The sequence below is a fragment of the Adiantum capillus-veneris genome, chromosome 20 (assembly GCF_014529385.1).
Source record: "Adiantum capillus-veneris isolate H3 chromosome 20, ASM1452938v2, whole genome shotgun sequence".
Classification (NCBI taxonomy): domain Eukaryota; kingdom Viridiplantae; phylum Streptophyta; class Polypodiopsida; order Polypodiales; family Pteridaceae; genus Adiantum; species Adiantum capillus-veneris.
Window position 1 is genome coordinate 136459396 of NC_140950.1, and position 8418 is coordinate 136467813.

At 50.6% G+C, this 8418-nt stretch overlaps 1 pseudogene; it reads left to right on the forward strand.

The window, feature by feature from the left end:
• Positions 1-281: 281 nt before the first annotated feature.
• Positions 282-5125, forward strand: LOC147433293 (phototropin-2 pseudogene; annotated as a pseudogene).
• The last annotated feature ends 3293 nt before the right edge of the window (positions 5126-8418 follow it).

Sequence of the window (8418 nt, forward strand, 5' to 3'; positions counted from 1 at the left end):
GTCCTTTTCTTAAAGTTTTGATTTTAGAGGGTCTGTAGGGGAGCGGGCAACGAATGTGTGCATGTGCCCCACGAGCCACTGTACCTGGAGCCTGAGGGCAGCGAGTGAAATTTGTTGTTGCCCGGACTTCACTGTCAGGTTTCGAACCATGTTCATGCGTAGGGCACGTGGTCCCACGAGTCCCCCGTCATGGCAAGAAAGATCATCCTCATCTGGAAGCACGTGAAGTGAGGAGGGAGGGCGTGGTGAAATCCACCAGTGGCTGACCGCAGTGACCGGAAGCTGGGTCTAGACCTCAGAGTCTCAGACGCTCGGCGCCACAGTCGACTATGCACGTGATTCCAGCACAGATTCCGGTGAAAACGTCTCGTTGTATCGTAGATTTTTCTTTAAAGAGGAGAATACCGGTGCCGCATAGCTGCACCCAAAAACACAACATTTAACAACGCCATGAGAGCTCACAGTCTATCCAGAACTTGAAAGTTCTCAACTGCGGTGGCTGGAGCCTGGAAGAAGCGGCGGAGGAGGCTGCAACTTGGAAGGCGGATTCAAGGAGAACAAGAGCAGTGTGCAGGAGTATAATAAGCAATGGCGACTCCAGGGGGGCCCAAGACGAAGCACAGCGTGTCGGTGGCGCAGACTAGGGCGGATGCCAGGCTTCATGCGGCGTTCGAGGGGTCGGGAGATGCTGGGGCTGGCGGCTCCAGGGCGCCCTTCGACTACTCCAAGTCGGGGATGGATGCCAGCAGTGTCACCTCGGTGGCTCCGGAGGCCATTACGGCATACCTGCAACGGATGCAGCGTGGAGGCCTGACTCAGGCTTTCGGGTGCATGTTGGTAGTGGCGGGGCAAAAGATCGTGGCTTTCAGTGAGAATGCGCCGGAGATGCTGGAGGTGGCGGCGGGTCTGGGCACAGACCTGCGGATGCTCTTCACACAGGGGAGCACTGCGGCACTGGATCAGGCAGTCAAGGAGGAGGATTTGAGCAGCGTGAATCCACTTGTGTTGCAGAGCTGTGGCGGGTCGGCGAAGCAGTTCTATGCTATGTTGCACAGGATCGAGGATGTGGCAGGGGTAGTGATAGACTTGGAGCCAATTGAGAATGGTGTGGTGGAGAAGAAGTCCAGCGCGGAGATGGCTGTGAAGCCTATTGCGCGGGTCCAGTCGTTGCCAGGAGGGGAAATTGGGCGGCTGTGCCAGGTGGTGGTGGAGGAGGTGCAGGAGATGACGGGCTACGATCGGGTGATGGCCTACAAGTTCCACGAGGATGGGCACGGTGAAGTGGTGGCGGAGGTGCGCCGCCCAGACTTGGAGCCATACCTGGGCTTGCATTACCCCTCCACGGATGTGCCTCAGGCATCCAGGATGATGTTCATGAAGAACGGAGTAAGGATGATCGGGGACTGTACCCTACCGCCAGTACGGGTGGTGCAGGCTAAGGAGCTGGCCCAGCCCATCAGTCTGGCGGGGTCTACTCTGCGGGCGCCGCATGGGTGCCATGCACAGTACATGAGCAACATGGGCTCTGCGGCATCGCTGACGATGGCGGTGGCGATTGACGACTACGATGATGACAGCAGCTTGAGCTGTGGGAGCAGGAAGCTGTGGGGGCTGGTGGTGTGCCATCACCCATCTCCCAGGACGGTGTCATACCCTCTGAGATGTGCATGCGAGAAACTGATGGTGGCATTTGGGGTGCAGCTCAACATTGAGCTGGATTTGGCTGCGCAGCTGAGGGAGAACCACATTCTGACGACGCAGGCGCTGCTGTGTGACATGTTGAGGAGGATTCGGGGTGCGCCCATTGGGATTGTGTCGAGGTCGCCCAGCATCATGGATTTGGTGAAGTGCGATGGTGCCGCGTTGTACTATGGGGGGAGGTTTTGGCCTCTGGGTACTACGCCTTCAGAGTTCCAGATTCGGGACTTGGCGGAATGGCTGCTGGGTGCGTCGGAGGAGATTGCCAGCACTGGAGTGACTTGCACCGATAGTCTGGCGGAGATGGGGTATCCCGGTGCTGCTTTGTTGGGGGATGCGGTGTGTGGTATGGCGGCCGCCATGATCACGCCCAATTCCGACTTCCTATTTTGGTTCAGGTCGCACACTGCGAAAGAGGTTTACTGGGGAGGAGCAGAGCACGACCCTCAGTCCAGGGATGATGATAGCTGGATGCAGCTACCCAGGTCATCGTTCAAGGCTTTTTTGGAGATTGTGAAGAGGAGAAGCTTACCATGGGAGGAGGTAGAGGTGGATGCTATCAGGTCTCTTCAGCTCATTCTGAGGGAGGACCTGGAGCAGTTCTGTGCAGCTGTTGGCGCAGTTAAAGCTTCGGATGGGGATGACGAGGATAGCCTGGTTCCTTCAGCCAAGAAGCTGTCATTGAAGGAGACTGAGGAGAATGGAGGCGCGGATAATTCGAAGAAGCTGGAGAGGATGCACAGTGCAGCGGCAGGAGGTGGAGGAGGAGGAGGAAGGTGGGAGAAGATGAGGCTGCCTTCGAGTCTAGCGCAGGAATGGATGGAGGCCATTCGAGGTACTGGCGATGGCGGGGCCAGTGGCGGGGGTGGGGGAGGGCCTTTTGATTGGGATCTCATTAGTGCATTCCAGCATAACAGCTTCATTGTTGTGGATGCTCTAAAGCCGGATTTCCCCATCATCTATGCCAGCACCGGCTTCTTCAACCTCACTGGCTACACTTCAAGGGAGGTGATTGGAGGCAACTGCAGATTCTTGCAAGGCCCTGATACCAATCCAGCAGATGTTGCCAGCATCCGTGAAGCTCTAGCACAAGGCACAGGCACCTTCTGCGGCAGGCTGCTTAACTACAGGAAAGACGGCAGCAGCTTCTGGAATTTGCTCACCATTGCTCCTATCAAAGACGACCTCGGTAGCATTGTGAAGCTCATCGGTGTGCAGCTGGAGGTGAGCAAGTACACGGAGGGAATCAGAGCGAACAACAGGCGGCCCAATGGAATGCCACAGTCCCTTATAAGGTATGACGTTCGACACCAGGACAAGGTTTCCGCCTTCATTGCGCAGCTGGTGGCTGCTCTAACCAAGCCGGACAAGGTGGAGACCCCTAGGCTGAGCTCTGCCATGCGATTCTCGCTCACTGGGCAGACCATTGAGTCCTTGCCCCAGCCAACTGCCATCCCTAGGGAGGGCGGAGGCAGAACTAGGCGGCCCCGGTCAAGCAGCTTCTTGTCCCTTCTGGGGATGGAGAAGGAGAAGGATATTCCGGAGGAAGATGAGTTGCAAGAGCTGGAGGTCATCATGCTGGAGGACGCTTCTGTCGGCAGGCCGGGGAGCTTGGACGATCCGGAGCGCACCAGAAGGGGCATCGATTTGGCCACCACGCTGGAGCGTATCGGTAAGAGCTTCGTGATCACAGATCCCAGGTTACCCGACAACCCCATCATCTTCGCATCAGACCGGTTTCTGGAGCTGACGGAGTATACCAGGGAGGAGGTGCTGGGAAACAACTGCCGTTTCCTGCAGGGCCGGGGAACGGATCGCAAGGCAGTGCAGCTCATCCGAGATGCAGTCAAGGAGCAGCGCGATGTCACAGTGCAGGTTCTCAACTATACAAAGGGCGGTAGGGCCTTCTGGAACCTCTTCCACCTACAGGTCATGCGGGACGAGAACGGCGACGTCCAGTACTTCATCGGAGTTCAGCAGGAGATGGTGGCTCCGCGGCCTGTGCACCAGCCGCCGGAGTTGCCGGACATACTCCCGGACAGGGTTGAGCAGGAAAAGGCAGAGGTGGTTAGGGCCACTGCTCAGAGGGTGGATGCAGCTGCTAGGGAGCTTCCCGACGCCAACCTTGTCCCTGACCATCTGTTTGCCCCGCACTCCAAGGTGGTCACGCCCCTTCCGCACAGCAAGACGAACAGTTCTTCCTGGTTCGCCATCCGGCGGGTGCAACGGCGGCTGAGGCGGGGGGAGAGGCTGGGGTTGAAGCATTTCCGGCCCATCAAGCCACTGGGTTCGGGAGACACCGGGAGTGTGCACCTGGTGGAGCTGCGGGGGACTGGGCAGGTCTTCGCGCTCAAGGCCATGGACAAATCAATGATGCTACAGCGCAACAAGGTGCACCGTGCCAGAGCTGAGAGGGAGATTTTGGCCATCATGGATCACCCATTCCTGCCCACCCTCTACGCCTCCTTCCAGACCAAAACCCACGTCTGCCTCATCACGGATTACTGCCCCGGAGGCGACCTCTTCTTGTTGCAGGACAAGCAGCCCACCCAGACACTGAGCGAGCGCACTGCCAGCTTCTACGCGGCCGAGGTAGTAGTGGCTCTAGAGTACCTCCACTGCATGGGGGTCATCTACCGAGACCTCAAGCCCGAGAACGTGCTTCTGCAGAAGAATGGCCATATTCTTCTCACCGATTTCGACCTTTCCTTCCTCACCTCCTGCCGTCCGCAGCTCATATTGCAAGGCGGGAAGGGCCGCAGCAGGCGCAGCAAGAGGAGGCGACGAGTCACCTTCTGCGCAGAGCCGCGTGTCTCATCGAACTCTTTTGTGGGCACGGAGGAGTACATCGCTCCCGAGATCATTTCCGGGGAGCCACACAGCAGTGCTGTGGACTGGTGGGCGCTGGGAATCCTGCTCTACGAGATGTTGTACGGTCGCACGCCGTTCGTTGGGCGCAACCGGCAGAAGACCTTCTACAATGTGCTCAACAAGGAGCTCATCTTCCCAACCAGCATCCCTGTGAGCCTTGCGGGGCGGCAATTGATAGCGGGCCTGCTTCAGCGGGATCCTACCATAAGGCTGGGCACGCTTCGGGGGGCAAGCGAGCTCAAGAAGCACCCCTTCTTCCGAGAAATCAACTGGCCTCTTATCCGATGGCGGAAGTTTTCAGCAAACCAGGCGCACAATGCTAATAATGTCAGCAGTTTGGACGAGGGCGAGTCCGATTCGGGCAACGCGTGGGAAGCCAATGGTGGCAGCACTCAGTCCTTTCAAGATACATTCTAAAGAAATTACTTAGATGCATCCAGGCTAGCTTTAGTCAGACCAAGGTTCATTTCTTCTTACCTTACCTGTAGTGAAGCTTATTATTGTAGCTGGTGAAGCATTACTTTTTGAGAATGTGCTGTTAATTTGTTTTCCCCTACCTGATTGCTCTTTCTTAGTATGGATTCGTGTGAGCCGAGTGTTCTACCTTTGGCGTGCATCAGCAATTTTGGGCTGTTTTTCTAAACAAGGGGTGGATGTGTGGTTTGAACAATGCAGAGAGTAGGGGTAGAACAAAGAGTTTTCCAATTGTGCCAATTTTGGTAGAGTTAAGTGAAGGCAGGGTTTGATGATGCTAGCGGGCGGGGATTATACCCTACTCGTGCGGATTCGCTTGCATGCTATGGAAATTGATATGTAAGTGGAATTTCTAGCTTTAAATGGGATTGAATCATGGCTTGCTACAATCTCTTAGTAATTTGATTTTTACAGGGAATATGAATAATGTTGTACATTGATATCCCATGTTTGACATTGTTGTCTTACAAAGGAGCACTACTTTTTGTGTCTTTTTGGCTTGCAATGGCAAATCCATAGCTATATCTAACACGAGCATGGGAGGAGATGGGGATATATGGTGGGATGAATAAGCACTGAAAATTTTGGACAAAGTAAACTTGATAAATATATGAACTCGGGTAGCCTAAATTACCCTTGCCCCCTGTCTCGTCTCAAAGGATAAGGATCGAACCCACAACTTAGAAGATGGGAGCCATGTGCCCTAACCACATCGCCCACGCCCACCACGCCCACGTTCCTAAAATGTAGACATCTTTCTTGAGTTTTGATGTGCAAAACATATCACAATTGTGAGGAGTAAATTTGGTACTCGAGTTGAATTTTGTATCTGATTTTACTTATGCTCGAAAATATATGACGCTTAACGTCAGAGCTTCAGATTAATGGAGGTCTTTGATTCCCTTTGTCATGCCTTTTTTGTTTAGTGTTTAGTTGGGTTTTTTTGGTTTTTGAGATAAGGTAACGATGGTTTTATGTGGATAGCTTCAAATCATTGTTTGTTCTTTTACTTCAAAACCTTCAAATTGAGAAAACAAAGACAATTCTCTTTGCTTTTGCTATCATTTCTTGAAACAACCAAACAAAAAATAATTGAAAATTCCACACATTTCTTGAGATGTGGTCAAGGGATGGGAGCCATGCGTCCTAACCACATCGCCCATGCACACGTTCCTAAAATGTAGACATCTTTCTCGAGTTTTGATGTGCAAAACATATCGCAATTGTGAGGAGTAAATTTGGGTACTCGAGTTGAATTTTGTATCTCATTTTACTTATGCTCGAAAATAGACGACGATCGCTTATCGTCAGAGCTTCAAATTGATGGAGGTCTTTGATTTTTTTTATTTTTTTTTGGGCAAAACTCACAATTGTGAGTGATTGTATTAGAAAGAGAACAGAAAATTACAAATCAATCTCAAGCCATAGCCATAGAGGTCTTTGATTTCTTGTGTCATGCCCTTTTTGAGGATGGGAATGACCTTAGTGTTTGGTTGGGCTTTTTGGTTTTTGAGATAAGGTAATGATGGTTTTAAGTGGATAGCTTTCAACCATTGTTTGTTCTTTTACTTCAAAACCTCTAAAATGAGGAAACAAAGACAATTATTTTTGCTTTTGCTATCAATTTCTTGGGGGACACCCCCCCCCCCCCCCCCCCAAAAAAAAAAAAAAAAACACACACATAGTGACGTATGCGAAAATAGTGATAAGCATGGCTCTGTGACGGTTGTAGGATGCTCTCTCTCTCTCTCTCTCTCTCTCTCTCTCTCTCCCTTTCCCAAAACACACACACACACACACACACACACACACACACACACACACGCACACGCACACGCGGAAAGAGTGATGAGCATTGGTAAATAGTTGGGTGTTTGGCATGAGTTGTTAGGACTAAGAACATGGATATGCTTGAGAAAGTTTGGATGCAAAGGCTCAAATGAATGTAGTGGTGTGAGCATCTCTCTTTCTCTCTTTTTGGATGTCGATTGCAACAACTAGGTAGTGCTTCTCTCTCTCTCTCTCTCTCTCTCATGTTGCTGTTGGGTGGCAACATCTCCTTCATGAGAAATTCTTAAGTGTGTACCCTTTTTCCTTTGGTTAGAAAATATGATTTTGGCGGAGAAAGTGAGAACAAATGCCAAGATTTCAATGGTATCAACAGGGTTTAATGGTTCAAATGTCATCTCGAGGTTATCGACTTTGACCTCTTATTACCAAATGACTATGCATATACAAATGCCTATTTGGTATCTTGCATCTCCCCCGCCCCCCGCCCCCCCCCCCCCCCTCTCTCTCTCTCTCTCTCTCTCTCTCTCTCTCTCTCTTTTGTGGGGTACATCCCCATTTCCGGAGATAGAGTTGCGCAACTTGTTCCAAAACAAATGTGTGTGCTTTTTCTTCTCAAATAGAAAAAGCAAGGTGTAGTAGATTTTTAATCGGCTAAGATTGCAAAATCAGCTAGATTTCAAGCTTGACTTGAAGAAAATTGGCAAAACTTAGTAAGTACTAGTATTACTGTAAATACAAGCAAATGCTTCAAATCTTAGAAAAAAAACCACAAGAGTTTTACGTCTCCCCTTATTTTCTTCGATTAGGAAAAATGTTTCTAGCAAGCCCATTGCAAGGGGTTGGCAACACCCTTCTCAATCCTTCTTGCTATGCCCCCCTCTTTGTTGAACTCTTCACCCCTCCCATAGAACATGATAAAAGTCCTTTACTATACCTATAACAACAATTTCATGTATTCTCTAATACTATCTATACAACTTATGAAGGAAATTGGAATTACAGTTGCTAGGTGTCTTGTAGACCATGAATCCAGATGGCACCAAGTGCCAGGCAACTTGAGCCAATATTGCAGTCCGCTTCAGGAGTTTGGGATCCAATTGCAAGAAAATGCCTTGCACTAAGGAACATTGGTAACCCTTCACCTCACCTTGCAAGAATGCCTATAAAAGCTCATTTGTCTACTTTCGGTTGTTGCAATTAGTCTCCCCTATTAGAAACCATGTCTACTGACTCCTCTCTCTCTCTCTCTCTCTCTCTTACACACACACACACACACACACACACACACACACACACACACACACAAGCTACCACACAAAGAAAATCTTCTTGCCATTATAATAAAGGCATTCCCAGTGAAGCGCGAATAGGGGCAACCCCACATACCCCGAGCATCTATACTATACATGAAGCAGAAAGGGAATGACTATTAGCTGGCCGGTTGTTTCAGATCACTCAAGCAATCTACAAGCTTCATGTTCTTGGATGAGATAATGTGAAGGGCCATTCTTTGATGTCAACCTTGGGTGGGTTTGGGACAATAAAGCAAGAATATAACAATGATGCTCTACATTTTTTTTTTTG